The sequence below is a fragment of the Rhinolophus sinicus genome, chromosome 1 (genome assembly GCF_057876585.1).
Source record: "Rhinolophus sinicus isolate RSI-liver-muscle chromosome 1, RSI-T2T, whole genome shotgun sequence".
Taxonomy (NCBI): domain Eukaryota; kingdom Metazoa; phylum Chordata; class Mammalia; order Chiroptera; family Rhinolophidae; genus Rhinolophus; species Rhinolophus sinicus.
This window is the reverse complement of record NC_142501.1, coordinates 40,264,833-40,287,580: the sequence shown is the minus strand read 5'-3', so window position 1 is coordinate 40,287,580 and position 22,748 is coordinate 40,264,833. Positions and strand designations below refer to the sequence as shown.

Genomic DNA, 22,748 nt, shown 5'->3' with positions numbered 1-22,748 from the left:
AGTAAAAAGCTGACTGAAAAAGACCCTGGAGAACATCTAGTCTGCTCTCCTCAGCTGGCATAAGAGCAATTGTTTCCCATGGAGGTTAAATGTCTCAAAGATACACAGGAAATCCACGGAAGGGCTGGGACTGGACATTAGATCTGTTAACTCCCCATCCAGGTATCAAAGCTTCCACTCAAACATGGGAGGATGTTTCTCTAACTTCCTTCTTTGTCGTGACTATAGCCAAGCTTTAGAAGGACTAGGATCACATTCTTATTAATAAAACAACCCAGAAGATTCCAGTCTCCTACCAACAGCTGCGCCAGGAAAAGCTTTAAACACTATTTAGGATATTGCACGTCAGAAAATCAGACAGCGCCATGTTCACACCACTTACTAGCTGTGTGACCATCAGCACGCTCCGTACCTCCCTGTGAATCTCAGTATTCTCATCTAGATCCCTGAAATACTAACTCCGACTTTGCCAGGAGGATAAGGTAATAGTGTCAGAGCAGTACCTAGCACATGGCAAGCACTCAGAAAAAGTAGGTGTTGAATCATTATTGAATTATCATTAAATAATTAGGATTATTATTATTACTGAGCAAGAGAAACAGGGAGCAAAGGAGTAAATAAGCTTATATGAAAACACCTCATTTTCTAAGCCTACAGGGTCATTACCGGGTCGACCAGTGATTCTCACTGGCTTAGATGGGACACTGAAATGGTCTGTGGGATAAAGAATGCAGTGCTTTTTAATGTGCTAGCAGGTCTATGTTTTCCTTCTCAGAGCCAAAAAAAGATGTGCTTGTTGACTGTCACAACATGCCTAAATTCTACAGCTATCTATGTTACATTACTTTTAGAATTTAAAAAAAACTTTTAAAGAGGGAGGTGAGTCACAAATTCTCAAAGATATAATGAGTAGACTGACACAGTCCATTAACTTTACTACTGGGAAAAAATTTACACACTGAGTATACAGAAAGGTAATTGCAGGCTTTAAAGATGTCAGAAATGAGCAATGATGAGGAGTGAGTTTACTTACATTAAAAATAAAACAGGTTTAATATTGAGTTTCTTCTTCAGCTCTTCAAATTTTGCACGTACTTATTAGCAAACTGATCCATAAAGTTCTTTAATACTGAAAAAGAAACAAAGATAGAAAAGCTAGATTAAAACCAATTTCAAATTACAGTACACCAGAAAAAAATAAGACCTACAGATGGTACTTGTATAAGCAAAAAAACAGCAAACTAGATAACACATGTGTAATTAAAAACAAGAAAATGTGGGCGACTGGATGGCTCAGTTAGAGCGCCAGCTCTGAATGACAGGGTTGCCAGTTCGATTCCCCCAAGGGCCAGTGAGCTGCGCCCTCCACAACCAGATTGAAGACAACCAGCTGCCATCGCTTCCAGAGGGGTGGCCAGATGGCTCTGTTGGTTAGAGAGCCAGCTCTCAACAAGGTTGCCAGTTCAATTCCCTCAAGGGATGGTATTCTGTGCCCCCTGCAACTAAAGATTGAAAAGAGTGACTGGACTTGGAGCTGAGCTGCGCCCTCCACAACTAGATTGAAGGACAACTACTTGGAGCTAATGGGGCCTGGAGAAACATAATGTTCCCCAATATTCCCCAATTAAGAAAAAAAAAAACAACAAGACAATGTGTTAAGGACCAATAAATGGATTTAACTGACTAACTTCCTTCCATTAATCCTTCCATCATTTCTTCCAACCCCTTCCTTCGCCCCATCCAGCACACCCTCCCTCTCATTCTTCAATTAATGGACAACCTCAAATATTCCTTCCTTTGAGCCTGAATTTCTGCTGAAACCACCATCATTAATTTTTATAGCACAAAGTACCTGGCACGTGTTAGTTACTCTATGATTATTTGTTGACTAAATGAATGAACCATAGGCTTTACAATATTAAGCTGTTAAGGTTAAAAAAAATGAGAAAATTTACTGTTTTCTTGCCCCATAAGAACAATACGCAGAAAATACACAGAAACACGTATACTGTTTTTAGGCTTGTGTTTCTGGTTGATTACTTTTATCTTTAAAATAATACATACTTTTAAAAATTTCCCATTAGTATATATATGGTTATGTATGTATATCCCCACCATCACAGCAATAAAATATATTTTGATAGTAAAGGGATATTTAGGAACAGCAGAAGTTCCTTTAGAGGTGCTCACTCTTCAAATATCACACTTATAACCACCTGCATCTAAATGAGAAAGCAAAGTATCTCCAAATTAAATACTAGAGATAGTACCTCCCATGTGTTTTTCAAATGTACATATAGTCAGGGCCAGTCTAGACAAACTTAAGAAAGTAGGAGTGTAGCAGCTTCCTTTTATCTGCCCCTTTTAGGAGTCAGAAACCTCAGATGTTTAATCAAGAAGGGAAACAATAGGATCAGTGCCAAAGTTACAACTTGATGGATACACTTTCTGAGGACTTTTTCATTAAAAAAAAAGAGCTTCAGAAGAGGCAGGTGTTTAACACTGCAATAAAATGCATTACTGACGATGGAATTTCAGGTATGAATGGGGGATAGAGATTGTCTTGAAGGACTTTCTCAATTCGGATAATGCATGTCTATTCCGCCTCCTGCAAAGCTGGCTTCACGTATAACCCACACATACACACCAATCCAGGTAAATTTTAAACAATTAATGATACATACTTCGCCAAGCCTGATTTTAAGATTAGCGTGTGCTCCAAAAGTAGTTACATTAATTAGCAGTTTTCAAAGTGAATGTTCAGGAACCCTCTCCCATCGGTGCTTCTGAGAATGCAGGCAGGAGTGAGTGAATGTTTGGCAGTGGGCAAAGCAATTTCACCTTTAACTCTTTTATACTTTGATCCAAACCTTAGTTGGAGAAGAGGTTCCTTGAGCAGCTTATAAAAGGGCTGAAATTAAATCATGATTACATTAAAAGCTAGTACAGAAAATCTCAGTGAGTTATAACATACGTGATCCAGAAGAGTCGTCACACTAAAATCCAACCTCCATCCCTAACAGAAAATGTGCGTTTCAGCTTGAGTCCTAGAACACAGGTCATCCTGAATCCAAGCAGGCTGGAGGCCAGCCTTGTCTTCCTTCCTACCCAGTGCCCTCCTCTCCCACCCAGGAACAGACAGCTGAAGGTAGAAGGACACCTTCATTGCCACGAGAACTGAACCAACAGTGAGGGGAAGAGAATAGGGTGGGTATTCCAGGTGTGGGGATATAGAGAGGGGCTCCGGCAGGGAGCAAGACAGTGGTTTCTGTGAGTCAGTCACTTCCTCAGGCCCTGCCCCAATCCCTATCAGCCTCCTTGCTAGAAATTACATGAGCAAGGTTAGGGACTTCACGTATGTCCAGACCTCTTGGACAGGAGTGAGGAAAGAGAAAGTCAGTGGAACAGTTTAAAGAGAAGAAAAATATATACCTATGTTCTGTAAGACACAATTCAAAACAACATGGAAAATTAGAAAAGAATATTTTTAGAGTATTATAAGAAAGTATTGCCTGAACTTGCTCCAGAGGAATTCATTTAACTAGGACGCACTGAGTGTATTCATCCCTCCCTCAGCACAGAGCTCCAATTATCCGGCCCAAACAGGACTGAATACATAAAAATATTTATAAACATAAACCATTAGACTTTTTGACTTTCCATCATGAGCCTTGTTTAAGTAAGTCAAAGATGTCCTTTGTTATACAGTTTTGATCAAATGCAAGAGGCTTTAGTCATTTCCTCAGAAACAGACGTAAGCTATAAATATGAACTAACCAACAGTCGGCCACTCACAAAAAGACTCGTTGACAAGTTTAATTTAAAAACAAGAACACATTATTAAACTGAAAAATAAGCCATAAAAAATCCAAACCCATGCAAACAACATTCCTAGCAGAAAAACCCCTAGTGTAATGACAAGGATAATTACAAAGAGCTTTTTATTTGACTCACAAACTTTTCCTATACAGATATTACAAAAACCAAAACAAAAAAGTCTGATTTGTGTTCACTTAATAAAACAAACCCTTAACATCCTGCCCAAACCTCAGATTTCAAATTCCAAGAAAATCCTCCAAACCATTAAATAAATGACTTCTGTATAGATGGAAAATACATTTACCATTGCTTATTTTCTAAATCCTTTTGATATTCTAAACAACGATCATCACAACTGAGAGTAACAACATATCAGATATGATTATTAAGAAGTGAAGTTACTGTTTATTATAATAATGCCACATTTAATACTTTAAAACTAAATGAAACCCAAAGTCTCTATTCAGGTGTGACTTAAATATCTAAATCAGGAAGGAGTCTGTCCACAGGGCAAAAACAGTCTGTCACTTGTTTTTGTAAATAAAGTTTTACTGGAACACAGCCATGCCCATTCATTTACATATTTTCTATGGCTACTTTTGCAACACACAATGACAGAGTTGAGTACTTACAACAGACTGTAAGACCCACAAAGTATAAAATATTTATTATCTAGAGACATCATCAAAATGGCAGCGTGAGGTGAGCTTCTGTAAATCTCCCCTGTAATTTACAACTAATCGAACAACAATAACTCCACAAAGGACTCTCTGCACAGCAGACAGGCAAGACGAAGAGGCCCACTACTGAATTCACCTAAAGGTGGGCAAATCGCGTGAGCAGGGGAGAAGGGAAGAGAGAAGTGCGGAGACGGAGCCACGCAGGCGCAGGACACAGACCTAGCTCAGTGCTCCGAGCTCGCTGCTTCCCGGAACTATCGCAGCTGCGGGAGAGGAAAGAACTCGGACTGCTAGGGCTCCACTTATGGCCCACAGGGCTGACGGGGCAGCATATAACACGGCTGAACCCAACGCTCACGGCAGAGATCTCGGAGAAAAGACTAAGGGAAGAGGGCTGAAAACGGTGGTTTAAGCCCTCATTGCCAAGCAGAGAATGGAAGTCTTAGGCACTGAGACTAGCGGCCCCCTCCCTACCCTCCCAGAGCTCGCCCCGCCCCCACCTGCCCGATGCTAGAAACAGAACAGTAGCAGTGTCAGATCAAAATAACAGAATATTTGCTGTTCTGAGAACTGTGGACCGCAGACACAGATTCACAGCCCACCTAGTTCCGGCAAAGGGGAGGGAGCTGTGGAAGCAGGACCAGCTGTGGTGGTGGTCACCGCCATTGCTCTGGGCCACCTCTCACAACTCATCCCACCTCTGGCCCCAGCTATTTGGGAGGATCCCTGCAGAACTAAACAGAACTGCTGAAACATACGGGCTCTGAATCTGGAGCTGGAAGAGCTTTGGAACTTCAAAAGCTCTCTGCATACCCACAGGTACACTGTGCCCTGTGACCCAGGTGAACTATTAACAGAGGAGAAGCCCGTCTCCCAGGGAATCCCCCCATTGTGTGAGAAGCTGGAATAGTGCAGAGAAAACATGGCACTACCGTGTGAGAGAGAAAAAAAAGGCTGCAGTCGGAGAGAAAATAAAACATTCTACCAACAAGAACTGGAAAACAAAAGAAAGACCTCTTCCAATCAACCTGTTGCAGAAGCCACTCCTGTAGATGTCTAGGAAGAGAAATAATAAATCAGTAATTGCCATGAATAACCAAGGCAACAAGACAGCTCAGAAAGAAAGTGAAAAGTCTCCAGAAAAGGAACTTAAAGATATGGAAACATGTGACTTAAATGACAGAGAATTCAAGATTGCAGTTCTGAAAAAACTCAACGAGATGCAAGAAAACACAGAAAGGCAGTTTAATGAACTCAGAAACACAATCAAAGAACAACATGAGCATTTTACGAAAGAGATTGAAATTTTAAAAAACAACCAAATAGAATTTCTGGAGATTAAGAACTCAATAGGAGAAATGAAGAATGAAATAGCCAGCTTAGGTAACAGAGTTGACCAGATGGAGGAAAGAATCAGTGACATAGAAGATAGAAACCTGGAAATTAAACGAACAGAAGAAGAAAGAGACTTGAGACTTAAAAGAAATGAAAGAACTCTACAAGAACTTTCTGACTCCAACAGAAACAGCAATATAAGAATAATGGGCATACCAGAAGGAGAAGAAAGAGAAAAGGGAACAGAGAACATATTCAAACAAATTGTCGATGAGAAGTTCCCAAACTTGTGGACAGAACTGGATCCTCGAATCCAAGAAGCAAATAGAACACCTAATTACCTCAATCCCAACAGGCCTTCTCCAAGGCACATTGTATTGAAGCTCTCTAAAATCAACGACAAAGAAAGAATCCTCAAGGCAGCCAAGAAAAAGAAGACGGTAAGCTACAAAGGAAAGCCCATTAGATTACCATCAGATTTTTCAGCAGAAACTCTACAAGCCAGCAGGGAGTGGAACCAAATATTCAAACTACTGAAAGAGAGAAGTTATGAGCCAAGAATAATATATCCAGCAAAGACATCCTTTAGATATAAAGGACGAACAAAGACCTTTCCAGACATATAGAAGCTGAGGGAATGTTCTAATACATGACCTGCACTACAAGAAACACTAAAGGAGGCTATTCAACCACCATCAACAGGGACAATTTGTGGCAACCAAAACATAAAAAGGGGGAGAGTAAAGGCCTGAACCGGAATATGGAAATGGAGAAAGTAAGCATGCTGAAGAAAATGGAATACTCTAAATATCAAACTTTCTTTTACATAAACTTAAGGGTAACCACTCAAAAAAATTCCAGAACTAAAATATATACTGTAATAAAAGAAGAAAAAGAGGGAAACATCATAGAATACCACCACACAGAAATAATAGCCAACAACAAAAAGGCAAAGAAACAATGGAGACACAGCCTTACCACAAAACTAGAGATAGAATGAAAGGAAACTCTCACATATCAATAATCACCCTAAATGTAAATGGACTGAATTCACCAATAAAAAGGCACAGAGTAGCAGATTGGATCAAAAAATGAAACCCAACCATATGCTGTCTCCAAGAGACACATCTCAGCTACAAGGACAAGCATAGACTCAAAGTGAAAGAGTAGAAATTGACATGCCAAGCAAATGGTACCCAGAGAAAATCAGGTGTAGCCATAATGATATCAGATGAAACAGACTTCAGGGTGAAAAAGATAACAAGAGACAAAGATGAACATTTCATAATGGTAAAGGGGACTATACAACAAGAAAACATAATAGTCATCAATATTTATGCCCCCAATCAGGGAGCACAGAAATATACCCAGCAACTACTAACAGAACTAATGGGAGAAATTGACCAAAACACAATTATACTAGGGGACTTAAATACATCATTGACAGCTATGGATACATCATCCAAACAGAAAATAAATAACAAAATAGCAGCCCTAAATGTCACATTAGATGAAATGGACATAATTGACATACATAGAGAACTTCATCCTAAAACATCAGACTATACATTCTTTTCTAGTGTACATGGAACATTCTCAAGGATACACCATATATTGGGACATAAAATCAGCCTCAGCAAATTTAAGAAGATTGAAATCATACCAAGCATATTATCTGATCACAAGGCTTTGAAATTGGATATCAACTGCAAAAAGAAAGCAGGAAAAAACACAAATACTTGGAGGTTAAACACCATACTTTTAAAGAACGACTGGATCAAAGAAGAAATTAGAGGAGAGATCAAAAGATACATAGAAACAAATGACAATGAAAATACATCCTACCAAAATTTTTGGGATGCTGCGAAAGCAGTTTTAAGAGGGAAATTTATCTCATTACAGGCCTATCTCAAGAAACAAGAAAAATCCCAAATAAATAACCTCATGTTACACCTTAAAGAACTAGAAAAGGAAGAACAAGTAAAACCCAAGGTCAGCAGAAGAAAGGAAATAACAAAAATCAGAGCAGAACTAAATGAAATAGAGAACAAAAAGACAATAGAAAAAATTAATGTGACAAAGAGCTGGTTCTTTGAAAAGATTAACAAAATTGACAAACCCTTGGCTAGACTCACTAAGATAAAAAGAGAGAAGACACTAATTAACAAAATCAGAAATGAAAAAGGGGAAGTTATCACGGACACCACAGAAATACAAAGGATCATCCAAGAATACTATGAAGGACTATATGCCACCAAATTCAATAACCTAGAAGAAATGGACAAGTTCTTAGAAACATATACCCTTCCAAGGCTGAACCATGAAGAACTGGAAAATCTAAACAGACCGATCACCAGTAACGAATCAGTCATCCAAACCCTTCCCAAAAGCAAAAGTCCGGGACCAGATGGCTTCACTAGTAAATTCTACCAAACCTTCAAAGAGGATCTAATACCAATCCTGCTCAACTCTTCCAAAAAATTGAAGAAGAGACAGTACTCCCTAACTCATTTTATGAGGCCAACATTACCCTGATACCAAAACCTGGTAAGGACAACACAAAAAAAGAAAACTACAGACCAATATCTCTGATGAATACCGATGCAAAAATCCTAAACAAAATTCTAGCAAATCAAATACAACAATGCATTAAAAAGATTATTCATCACGACCAAGTGGGGTTCATCCCTGGGGCACAAGGATGGTTCAACAACTGCAAATCCATCAATGTGATACATCACATAAACAAAATAACAGACAAAAATCATATGATTATATCAATTGATGCAGAAAAAGCATTTGACAAGATACAACATCCATTTATGATTAAAACACTCAATAAAATAGATATAGAAGGAAAATACCTTAACATAATAAAGGCCATATATGACAAGCCCTCAGCTAATCTCATCATTAACGGTGAAAAACTGAAGCCCTTTGCTCTACGTTCAGGAACACGACAGAGCTGTCCCCTATCACCTCTGCTTTTCAACATAGTGTTGGAAGTCCTTGCCAGAGCAATCAGGCAAGAGAAAGAAATAAAAGGCATCCAAATTGGGAATGAAGAAGTTAAATTATCACTCTTTGCAGATGACATGATGCTATATATAGAAAACCCTAAAGACTCCACCAGAAAGCTATTAGAAACAATCAACGAATACAGCAAAGTTGCTGGCTACAAAATCAACGTACAAAAGTCCACTGTATTCCTATATACTAACAATGAAATTTCAGAAAAAGAAATACAAAAAACAATTCCTTTTGCAATTGCAGCAAAAAGAATGAAATACCTAGGAATAAACTTAACCAAGGATGTGAAGGACCTATATGCTGAAAACTGTAAGACATTTTTGAAAGAAATTGAAGAAGACACAAAGAAATAGAAAGACATTCTGTGCTCATGGATTGGAAGAATCAACATAATTAAAATGACCATATTACCCAAAGCAATATACAGATTTAATGCAATCCCCATCAAAATCCCAATGGCATTTTTTAAAGAAATAGAACAAAAAATCATCAGATTTGTTTGGAACCACAAATGACCCCGAATAGCCAAAGCAATCTTAAGAAAAAAGAAGCAGTATCACACTCCCTGACTTTACCTTGTACTACAGGGCTACAATAATCAAAACAGCATGGTATTGGCAGAAAAACAGACACATAGACCAATGGAATAGAATTGAGAACCCAGAAATAAAACCACATAAATATGGACAGATAATTTTTGACAAAGAAGCTAAAAACATACAATGGAGGAAAGACAGCCTCTTCAATAAATAGTGCTGGGAGAATTGGATAGCCACATGAAAAAGAATAAAACCAGACTGCTATCTGTCACCATGTACCAAAATTAATTCAAAATGGACCAAAGAATTAAGCATAAGACCTGACACAATAAACTGCATAGAAGAAAACATAGGTACTAAACTTATGGACCTTGGGTTCAAAGAGCATTTTATGAATTTGACTCCAAAGGCAATGGAAGTAAAAGCTAAAATAAACGAATGGGACTATATGAAACTTAAAAGCTTCTGCACAGCAAAAGAAACCATCGACAAAATAAAGAGGCAACCAATTGAATGGGAGATTTTTGCAAACAGTGCCTCCGATAAGGGGCTAATATCCAAAATATACAAGGAACTCATGCAACTCAACAACAAAAAAACAAACAACCCAATTGAAAAATGGGCAGAGAACCTGAAGAGACATTTCTCCAAAGAGGACATACAAATGGCAAATAGACATATGAAAAAATGCTCAACATCACTAATCATCAGAGAAATGCAAATCAAAACCACAATGAGATATCACCTCACCCCAGTCAGAATGGCTATCATCAACAAGACAAATAGTAACAAGTGTTGGAGAGGCTGTGGAGACAAAGGAACCCTCATACACTGTTGATGGGAATGCAGACTGGTGCAGCCGTTATGGAAGGCAGTGTGGAGGTTCCTCAAAAAATTACGAATAGAATTGCCATATGACCCAGCAATCCCTCTCCTGGGTATCTACCCAAAAAATCTGAAAACATTTAGAGATAGACACGTGTGCTCCAATGTTCATTGCAGCTTTGTTTACAGTGGCCAAGACATGGAAACAACCAAAATGTCCTTCGATAGATGAATGGATAAAGAAGTCGTGGTATATATACACAATGGAATACTATTCGGCGGTAAGAAAAGATGACATAGGAACATTTGTGACAACATGGATGGATCTTGAGAGAGTAATGCTAAGTGAAATAAGTCAGACAGAAAAAGCAGAGAACCATGTGATTTCACTGATATGTGGTATATAAACCAAAAACAACAAAAGAACAAGACAAACAAATGAGAAACAGAAACTCATTGACACAGACAATAGTTTAGTGGTTGCCAGAGGGTAAGGGGGGTGGGGGGTGGGGGGTGGGAGATGAGGGTAAGGGGGATCGAATATATGGTGATGGAAGAAGAACTGACTCTGGGTGATGAACACACAATGGGATTTATAGATGATGTAATACAGAATTGTGCACCTGAAATCTATGTAATTTGACTAACAATTGTCATCCCAATAAATTACAAAATAATAATACAAAAAAATAATAAATAAATAAAAATAAATAAATAAATAAAATATTTATTATCTGATCTGACCTTTTAAGAAAAAGTTTGCTGACCCCTGGTCCAGGAAACAGGTACCTCAGTGCACTAAATCTTGAAGTAAGAAACACTAATCTTGGTTTAATCACCTTGCTGGATACCTATGTAAGTCATTTAACCTTGAGCTACTTTTTCTCGTTTACAATACAATAGTATTAATAGATAATATTTATGAGGAACTTATATTCTCAGGCACTATTCTAAGGGCTTTACTTTTAGTAAACGAATGCATTCATTTAATTCTGGCAAAAACCCTGAAAGAAAAGTAAATGATTATCCCCATCTTACAGATGAGGAAACTGAGGCAGAAGGATTAAATAACTTGCCCTCGGTCTGTTAAGTGGAAAAATCAGGATCAGCACTCTGGCAACCAGGGTCCAGAGCTGGTATGTGCCAGATTGATACTAATTTTAATTTCATAAAAGTGAACAGATAGTAAAAGGATATCTCAAAAAGTTTGTTAGCTGGAAATGTTAGGTTAAGACAGTAAAGTACACCTCTGTATGGTTTAGGATAAGATACGTACAATAAGAATATAAATGGACTTCCACAGACTTTTAAGACCCTTCTGATTCTAAAATTAGAGTTAATTTTGGAGTATTGAGAATATAAAAACCCATCATATATATACATGACACACACACACACACACACACACACACACACACATATGTATGTTTTACCACAAGTAATTAAAGAATCAAACTAACCAATGCCTATCTTTCCTTTGGTAAATAAGGCCTCTCTGGGCAGTTCAGGCCCTTTTGGAAGCCTTCAGGACACACGCTAATGAGAGGGACCCTAAATCTTCCAAAATTCATTCCCATACAACCTTATCCTCTGACAAGTTTCCATCAGGGAAAAGGCTGAGCAAACACTAACTAAAGTTATGGAAAGAGTGTTAATAGCCTGGCAAGAACTCTATCAGATATCAACTGTCACATGGCTCAGGAAGATGTCCCCTGGCTGAATCATCCCCACCACTTCCTGAAGTCATCCAGTTATTTGTAGGAAATGTGTCACCTAAATGTGACCTGTTGCTCTTTTGTAGTGAAAGATAGACTTATATGATCTTAATAAAATAAGGGGAAAGTACACTGCTAATTAGTCATCACCAATTTTACATTTAGATAGAGATGGTCTAAACCAACCTTTTAATCAGGCTAGTCTTTAACTGGCTTTCAGAGTCTGCAGAGTCAAGTCCAAATCCTTGAGTCTGACATTTAAGACCCTCCTCATCTTACCCCTTACCTACTTTTCCAATCTTACCTCCTTCTGGTTTTGGTCTTTCATGTAACCAGAATGGCCTGTTTTTGATTCTGCAGATCCTATCTCCTCCCACTTCTGAGGCCATACTCATTCTGTACTTTCCTATACCCTACCATCAACATCACATCCAGTAGCGGCCCCACTGCAGTGCTAAATAATGTGGGATATAGTTTGCATTTCCTGTAGGACTGGATCCTCACAATCCAGCAGGGGAAACAGGTACACAAAAGACTAAAGCTGTACATTAAAGGTTCAAAGTGCTACAGGACTCTGATTAGGGGATCTAAAAAGACAGAGAGAGAGGCCGTCAGAGAATCGGACCTTGAAGGGGGAACCTGATAGAGTACTTGAGTTTATAAAGTAGTAGGGTAATCAGATAGGATACAGGTTTAGGTCACAAACTTCAGAGCCAGAGTAGACCTGGGGCCAAAATCCCAGCTCCCTTTGACCGGAAATAGTTTGTAGGAGTTACAATCAGATAAGTCAGGTTGATGCCTAACCGTGCTCAAAACCCTATTTGCAGTCAGTTCTCATGTCTTATTCAAATAATAAAGCCTTTCATATTATGTCCTTACATAGTCTTCCCATTCTCTCATTGCCAACACCATTTAGTATTTGACCCATTCATTCACTTGGACATTTAATCACACAGTGATTTTCACTGTTTAAATATTCGGAAGTTATGTTTTGCCTCCTTAATAAGATTTTGTTATCAAAGAATAGATTCTTTCAAATAGACCCTTGGCATTTTCAAATTTTAGGTTCAAGGTCCCTGACAAGTAGCGCTAGTTCAGCTAAGAAGCAAATTTAAATTACAACGCTGGGTTGTTTAGCTGGTTCCATGATGTTCAGCCAACCATAAACATCTGTTTTCTGCCTATCCAGTAACTCATAGGAAGAGACTTAAAGCTTAGTTCTTTGTGGAATGGTCAGAAAAAAAGCTAATAGCTAGCGCTAGTGATAGAAGGAAAGATCAAGTTAAGCTGTACAATAAAGTGATGGCTCTTAGCCAAAAATAGACATGAAAGAGTTAAAGAAATTACATGTTACAGTATATCTGCAAATCTGAGGATGGATAAAGGGCTTGGAATTCATCCCTTATGCTTTAAAAGGGTTGAGTGTACAGTTTTTGATGTGTTCCCACAATATCAAGCACCGTGCTATAAATACTAGCTAAATGAATAATCTGATCATCTCTTTATGTCCCGTAGTCGTCAGTGAACCCATTTTTCATGCTAAAATCAAATTCAATATAGTCAAGTTTCCCTCAAAGTTCCAAAATTTTAGTATTTGCAATGTCTACTGACATATTACATCAAATAAGGCCCACATACTTTTAAGTTAACATATTGTTTCATAATCATATTTGTAGTGTTTAGTCATGGCTTAACTTTTGTTTCTCAAGTCTAAAGTTTTCATGCATAGCTTTCTTTGTCAATACTGGAAAATTGTTTTTCATTTCCCACGAAAAGATTCTAGTTCAGCGATTCTAAGCAATTTTGGAATCTCAAAGTTATTTTTTGAAAATTTTGACTGAATTGATTGAAATGATTATATTCTGCCATAAAATTTTACATAAAAATAAACATGCACAGTTGCATGTGGTGTGGGGCAGTATAGTTGGGGTGGGGGTGAGAAAAGGAACATGGCTCAGCTTCCTAGGGCACCAATTTCTCTTTGTGGCAAATACTTTAAACTTCATTTTTTATGACAAACATGAAAATTTTACACAACAATGTATTAAAACTTTATATAAAATATTATGGACTATAATATAAAATTTACCTAACAATGTATTTAAACAGTGAATATCAATTAAATTTGGGGCAAGACTTTAGAGTAGATTTCCCATTATTTGCACACTTCTTGAATCATAGGGGTAGTTTGGCAGCAATCGGATATTGCTGACTATAGTCTAGTCATGTCCTTAGAAGGAAAATTTCTACAAATGTTCTGAAATATGTTCTATGCCTACAAAATATATATAAGTAACTGCACCACTCCTAAAATTCTAGCCACCTTACCCAAGAAATCCTGTAGAATCTAGTCCTTCCACCTATGTCATTAACTGATATGTTATTGCAAATATCACCCCAAAAATATGAAGTCAAACCACTTCAATTCCACAAGCATTCTGAAAGAGCATTCTGAATTAATGTGAACTTTGTAGAGTGATTGTTTAAATAAAAACAATAACTTCAGCCAAATGGTATATAACACTTTATCATGTCCGTAGAAATCTGAGAACCAGCGCACCCCAGCGAGGTCATCATAGCCATGGAAAGTAGACTGGCCCATTATGAACTCTGTCATTGCTGACCCAGCAGGTACCATAAGGACACTTCCCCTTAAGTTGCCCTACATGGAATAGATATGTTTATGTTATCAGACTGGGACCATGACCTCGGCATCATGTGTGTTTTATAAAGAAATAGAATGGTGGGCTCACTGATTTCTTTCCTAAGAATTAAGCTACTGAATTATAAAGAATTGAATGTCTTGGGGGGTGGGGGGCGGGGGTTTATAGCGGGACATTCAAAAGAATAAAAGACCATCTTATAATATAGAAGTGCCCAAGAGTTATATCCGAAGCTGAGAGTTTTCTGCCTAAAATAGGTCATACACATTTACCTCCTGATAGCAATTCTGTCAATCAACATAAGGCCCTGGAGTTTTACAGACTTATTTAAACTAGAATAGAATATATTCCTCTAGGAAAACGAAAGTTAAAATACCTGACTATTTGATTTTTCAGCTTCCATATTCAGAAAGACACACTGACCTATACATTTTCTAAATCTCAAGAGAGAATCCACCGCAACTCTAAAAAGGTATATAGGATAAAACATTTAATGCTTTGCTACCCACGTACCCCAACCATTGATAAGAAGGAAAAAAATACAAGAAACGAAATGCAGCTCACTTCTATCTTGAAAGGCTATATCCCAGTAAAAGGCAACCCCATTTTCTTTCAAGCCATACCATCCAAGGCTAAAACTCTTGCCTTTCTTTTCCTTTTCACCCCATCAAGAAATTGTTTTCTCTCTTTCCCTCTCTCATTTTAATAGGAGTCAAATTGGTAAGTGGTTTTTTTCAAGGGTATATTGGCAATTGGCATTGGTTATCAAAAGCCCTAAAAAAGTAACCGCCTTTGACCCAGAATTCCATATTTATTGAACTAAAGTAAATAATTGGACAAATGAGCAAAGATTTTTGTATGTAACTGTACAATAATGCTACTTATAAGAAAAAACTGGAAACCATCTGAATGTGTCTAACAATAGCTACACTGAGGTACACCCATTAGACAGACTATTAAGCAGACCAACGTTGCAGGGGGTAGTTACCAGTGGTTCATGACACAGAAGGCCATTCCTGTTATATTGATTTTTGTAAATATGCATATAATAAGGTAAAAAAGGAAGGCTAACCATCTATGATTCTTAATACTTCCTTCTTCCTCTTCATTATTGATTGCATGGAAGTCTACCACCAGTCAGATCTTTATAGAGAGGGATGGGGTGAGAGATGAAGGGAGAGGTGTACACATGGTTTTTCAAAATCTCTCTGGCTCCCAGAGTCTGTGATACATCTCCTGCCCCCTCTGAGATATGCTATCATGCTCCCCAACATGCTGACAGTGGTTGTCTCTGGGTGGTGGAATTTCAGATGAGTGTGACTTTATTTTTATTTTCGCTTATCTACAGTTCATAATTTTACCATAAAGATTATGCATTATTTCTGTCAAAGGGAGCAGAGCAACATGATGACTAGGAGTATTGAACTTGGAATAGATTAGCCTTGGTTTTAATATTCCAGGTCCCTAACCCTTCAGCTATATAATCTCTGTCAAGTTATTTAACCTCTCTAAGCCTCAAGTTTCCTTCTGTAACAAATGGGCAGAATACTGTTATGGGTATCTTTTTATTAGAGAAGCTAACAGAAACTCCACATTGGATAAAAGAAATAATTACTTTATACCATATAAAATACAACTTTAAGTGTTTATACTTTCAGGGGGAAAAAATCTAAACCCCAGTCTTATAGGAGAAACAATATATATAAATTAAAATGTGGGAAAATTTTCATTTGCAATGATAACCAGAAATGTGTAGTAAGCAGCCCTGAGTTATTTCATGTACCAAAAGAAACAAAAACTCCTAACACAGTTTCAGTGTTGTAGTGAAATTGCTGGTTATTCATTGTTAGTGACACTGCATTTAATACTTCTGTATTCTAGGAAAACATTAAGGCTCTAATATAGTAAGAATAATTCCACTCCAATGCATTTATATTAGGAAATAATTTGCCTACAACAAAAATTAATATGTACAGAGATGTTCATTACAGAATTCTAAATAAGTAACTGGATATACCTGAATATCTATTGTTAGAGGGATGGTAACTGGTTTAATCAATATTGGCATGTCAAAACAATAAAATTAGGAAACCATCCAGGTTGTCATATGGAAGACATGGAGAAAAAAATTGTTTGAGATATAGTCCGCCCTTTATCTATAGGACATATGTTCCAAGACCCCCTGCTGATGCTATACCAAAGCCTATGTACCAAACCCTATATATATTATGGTTTTTTTTCCTATGCATACATACATACCTTTCAATTAAAGGAAGCACTTCACAGCTTCTCGTTGGCATATCCAAATTGCCAGCATCACTACTCTTGTGCCTTGGGGCCATTGTTAAGGGAGATAAGGAACATACATAGGGGCAGTGAGTACGAAAGGTGAGAGGTAGATCAGCACGGCACCCTCAGCAGTTGTACCAGAAGACGCTGGCCGTGCCAATTATTTCTGTTGCATGAAAGACAGTACCAGGCTTCCAGGAAGGGAGGGAATGAGAGTAGCAGGGCATTGGAAAGGGAGAGAGGAAGGCCAAATTTCACTACCATTTCATGAATGGATTGCCACTGGCACCTTCTCTCAGGCCAGATGCCAGCTGGTCACACAAGATTTCTGAAGGAGGGCTGGGAGTTCTACAGCCACAAGTTGCCCCCAGGCCTGTGTCCTGAGGACTGCAAGGTGTTACCGTGCACATGCGCCCAGGGAAGTGGGTGAGGTAGTAATAAATCATTATAATTTAACCAAACTGACCCCCACAAAATGCCCAAGTGGCTTAAAGTAACCCTGGATAGATGACAACACCACTAATGTAAGCACAAGTCAATCTGACACCACCACTTGTTCAAACTGCACAACCCATACAGGGGCCTTAGTTCCCTTCAAGTAAAGATGACATTGTCACAGTGAGAAAGATTTCTGAAAGAAACACATGCATTGTGAAAAGAAAAGTATGAAAATATTTCCATCAAGTCAATTCTTTTTTTGCCCAAATAATGTTACATCCATAAAACCTCTCCTATCTGTACTCTCCAAACATGTGAACACAGAATTTTCTAACCTGTCTTAAAATGTACAGAATTGAGTTTTAAGTTTTGAAAGCCCTATTAAAAACAGGAAACTGCAGCGTGTTCCCATGCTTTTGAAAAAGAATGAATTAACATGAAAGAAAAAACTACTAACTACCATTAATTGAGGGCTTACTACTTATGGGCCAGGCAATGTTCTCAGGGCTTGATGTGTGTTAATCATTCCATCTTCAACACTATCCCTGCTGAAGGGACTATTATCATTACCTCATTTAGTAGATATAAAAACTGTGACACAGAGAGAGTAAGCAAACTATCCAACGTAGCACATAGCCAAGATAGGACCCTAACCTAGGCAATTTAACCGGAGAAGGTAGGCTGTTAACAACCACTCAGGGTACTACACTAGGTTGCAATTTACTAGCAGATTCCCACCAAGTTTGTGTGTAGGTGGGGGAGTAATTGAACAATTAGTGAACACGGCAGGTCTCCCTTTTGGATCTACATGTACTTACGGAGTAACTTTTCCACTTATAACCACATAAAAAGAAATACGTAAATAAACTGAACTTAGAAACAAACCTTAAAATTACTGTAACACCAAGTGGGAATCGATTTTTTTAAATAAGGAAGCATATGCAATCACATTACTCTCACTAAAATTATGATTGTGTGAGAGACAAAAAGCCAAAAATTTTAAAAACTACGAGTAATTCTTGGTGGCTTTTTGTACCATTAAGGATTATGAAATCATTTCTAAAACATTTATTATGTTCTTTTAATTCCTACTTTGGTGTGTTTATAATATCTAACACATTAGTGCAATAATGTGTGTATTATTTATAATACATATACATACACTAAAGGAGATCCTCAAATGTAATGATGGCACCATCCTAATAGAAAGTTTTAGAGACCATTGCAGAAGGCTTTAAAGCAGGAGAAAAACATAACCATTTGCATTTCAAAAAGATCGTTCAGCAGACAACAGCAGAGGATGAACTGGAAGCCAGGGATGCAATTATGGTTTCTGAAGGCCTGAGCTACCTTGTTTCCCACAAAATAAGACCTAGACCATCAGCTCTAATACGTCTTTTGGAGCAAAAGTTAATATAAGACCCGGTCTTATTTTACTTATAGTAATATAATATAATATAATATCCGGTCTTATATAAGACTGAGCATAATATAATATAATACCAGGTATAATATAATATAATGCTGGGTCTTATATTAATTTTTGCTCCAAAAGACGCTTTAGAGCTGATGGTCCGGCTAGGTCTTATTTTCATGGAAACACGGTAGCAATGAAAATGGAGGAAAGACTAAGAAAAGCTTTAGGATATTTATCGAAGCATCAAGGAGCAGAAGTCAACGATGACTCTCTGACTCTATGGTGTCTGACTTGTAGTGACAGAGAATTCAGAAGAGAAAATAAACAAAGTGTGGGGGGGTGTGGGTGTAGGGTAATAATTAAATTTTGATCACGTTAAGATTGCAATGCTGTAGGACCACAGGGTGAATGAATACAATGCAGTTGGAAAAACAGGTCTGGGAGCTCAGGAAAGAGCCCAGTTGAGGTTCATCAGTTTGTAAGTGGTCACTAACAAGATGGGTTTTGTAAATGCACTGGGGGAGAATATCTAAAGATAGAAAAAGCACCAGCACAAAGAACCGATCTCGTGGTAGCAAAGCCATTAAAGAACTTCAGGAAAGAAGGAAGGGCCTGGGGGATGGGAGAGATCCAGCAGAGGGTGGAATGAGAAGGCTGAGGAACTGTGACATGCTGAACACAGGCAAGGGAAAGGTTGCACAGCTAAGTGACCAAACACACCCCCCACACGTTGGGTGATGTGAGAATGTCCTGGCATCACATCTGCTTCTGAAGAAAGGAGGCCTCTCCACGACCACTCATCATCTCACCTCTACACAGGAAGTTAAAAAAGAGATGCGCTTGGTAAAGAAAGGCATAGTACTGGCAGCTTTACAGTCTAAAGAAATGAGTGAATAAGCAGTCAACAGTTAGGATTAAATTGTCCAAACTCAACTTAGTGCATGAAGCCACTACTAGAAAAATAACATTTTCCCTATAAACCTTGATTTTAAAGTCACTGAGTAAAAAAATATGTATTGTATTATATTATATTATATTATATTATATTATATTATATTATATTATATTATATTATATTTTTCTGAGATTAAGAACAAAACCTATGACTCAGAAAACCTGAAAAAAATAACTTCTGATGCAACTCTTGCTACATTTGTTTAACTGACCAGTGGTAACTGATGCTGTTTCCCATCAGACCCTGACAGCCCTCCTCGTGATGTAAAGACGGGCTTTAGCTTTTCAAGACAACCGTTCAGTGCCTTCTCTTAAGAGGAAATAAAAGCTAGATTAAAGGCAAATTTTACTACTTTTTTCAATTCATTATTATTATTTTTTTTAATCTGGAATTTCTCCACAATGACAAAGAGATATAAACTTTGTCTTGGGTTTCAATCAGTGTCCTGACCATATCTAATTGGTCTAAATATTAAGGTAAGATAAAACTTCATGGAGGCTGGGGTGGCCGGTTAACTCAGTTGGTTAAAGCGTGATGCCAATAACACCAAGGTTGCGGGTTCAATCCCCGCATGGGCCACTGTGAGCTGCGCCCTCCTTTAAAATAAATAAATAAATAAATAAATAAATAAATAAATAAATAAATAAATAAATAAACTTCATGGAGGCTAAAAAACCCTCTCAGACTTAAAAATTCATAAATTGAATTTACCATCTTTGTTTGAAAATGTTTCATTATGGAAAATTGCAAAGATATATTAGGATGGTGCAAACGTATTTGTGGTTTTTACAATTATGTTTAACCTTTTAAACCGCAATTACTTTTTCACCAACCTAATGCATACAAACATAAGTGGATTAATACAATGAGTGCCATGCACCCATCACTGCCTTCAATAATTACTTATGGCTAGACTTGTTTCATCTATACTCTCCCACCCACACCCCCCATGTTACCCAGAAGCAAGTCCAAGAAATTATACCACGTCTTCCATGAGCATTTCAGCATCTCTCTCTATAAGATTACTGTAAGACTACTAACATATTCCCCAAAATTAGTAATAATTCCTATTGTTAGGAAGAGGAATTTCTATTTCAATACCTTCACATTTCCAGTTAATGATCACATCTCCAATTGTCTTATAAAAGTCGTATTTTAAAAAACCATTTGCTGGTTTGCATAAGGATCTCACTGGGGTCCACCACTGTGGTTAGTAAATAGGTCTGTTAAGAACTTTTTCAGCTACAGGATCCATTCTTCATCTCTTTTCTTCCTCCGGGCAGGTTATTTATTGCAGAAACTGTATTGTTTGTTCTGTGGAGTATCCCACAGTCTGACTGCATTCCCAGGTACAATTTAACATGCATTGGCTCACCTTCAAAATTCAGGCTGGCTAATTTATTTCCTGCCCCTTGTTGATAGATATATAGATATAAGTATCTCATGGTACACTGAACAAAAGCAGCGTGCTTTTCTATTCTGCTGATATTAAGTAATGTGGAAAAGAAACTCAGGGACAATTTTCAAGAATGACATAAAATTACCTTTGGGGCAAGAACAGAAATTGAGCCCTGAGCTTACGAAGCAGTATTTAGATCACAGGAAGCAGATGTTCCAGATCAATCCTTTCCTTCCCTTCCCAACTCCCTGTGATATTACACAGAGGGTAGAGTGGGCTCTAGAGCAAGTAGTTCGGGTTGATTCCCAGCTCACCACTCTCCAGCTATGTGGCCATCAACAGGCTTACTTAATTTCTCTGTGCTTCAGGGTCCTTACCCATAAAATAGAGATAGTACACTTCACACCTACTGTGTGAAAATTCAGTGAGATAATTCAGAAAAAAACCTTTGCACACAGTAAGCTCTCAAAAAAGTGTCATTCATTATCTTTTTTTAACAATTATTATCCCTAGTTAAAAGTGGAAATCTCCTCTTCAAAACTAAAGCTCAACTTTGGGATGCCACCTCTTTTCATTCCCCACTAAATGACTAGGCTAAATTGAATTTTACCCTACAGGTTTTTGCCTTACTTGAGTTCTTGCCAATTTCTGTATATAATCGTACTTCAGAACAAAAATTACCCCTGCTGTGTGACAATATATCTTCCAAATTTTGCAAACAGTAGGCAGAATCATCTGTCCTTAAACAGTCACGGAACTAATCTTGGCTGTTTAGTAAGCATTCAAGGAGGGACAGAGATATTTTTTCCCTTTGACTAAGAGCCTGCCATGTGCCAAGCATGCCATTTAATACTAAAAATTTCATAAATTCTAATTTGCTCAGTTGTTTGGGGGGAGGAACAAATCCATGATCTAATGTTTTAATTATTAATAACCTGAAAGTTCTCACTTAAAGTATGTATTCATTATCTACCACTAGGTTACGTGCTGTAGAGGGTGAAAAATTAATAATAAGGCACAGTCTCTGGGAAAAAAGTTTACAGTGCATCAGAAAAGGATGTATATTAATGATCCATAATGTAATGTAACATAATACAATGTGAGAGGGGCAAATGAAATGCTAGGGAAAAAATCAGGTGGGAAAAATAAGTTATACTTAAGGGTAGTTATGGGGGCTGTTTAAAAAAAGAGATGATGGGTAGTATGAAAGTTTGAACAGTGTATAAGATTTCAATGGACCAGAGGAAGAGTTGGAAGAAGCAAGCAGAAAGAATTTCAGAGGAAACAGGAGCATGGGGACTGAAGCGTAGGAGGTGTTGCGGGAACAACAGTAGTTCTGGTTGGATGGAGAACGGGATGTGTGAAGGGACAGTGAGAGGTAGCTATATCCTAAAAGCCCCTGATGAGTAGTGCACTAGATTTGATAAATAACTGAGAGGTTTTGAGGTTTTCTGGGCCAGTGTGTGGTATGGCCAAAGTTGTGCTTTACATAAATTAACATGGATACATGGAGGTAGGAGGAGACTACCTGTATCCTAATTCAGAAGTCAAGGACTTCTGAGTCAAGAAGAAGAAAGGAAGATACAAATACCCACGATATTTTGGATGGAGAAAATATGATTCGGTGACGGAAATGATAAAAGA

General features: G+C 37.8%; 1 protein-coding gene across 17 annotated transcripts in view; it reads right to left on the bottom strand.

The window, feature by feature from the left end:
* PPFIBP1 (PPFIB scaffold protein 1) overlaps nt 1–22,748 on the bottom strand; it is a 172,812-nt gene that overhangs the window by 108,836 nt on the left and 41,228 nt on the right. For all 17 annotated transcript variants that reach the window (XM_088798563.1, XM_088798585.1, XM_088798559.1 and 14 more), the window contains one exon: nt 1,034–1,129. The gene's annotated coding sequence lies outside the window, so the exon portion shown is untranslated. The remainder of the gene's footprint in view (nt 1–1,033; nt 1,130–22,748) is intronic.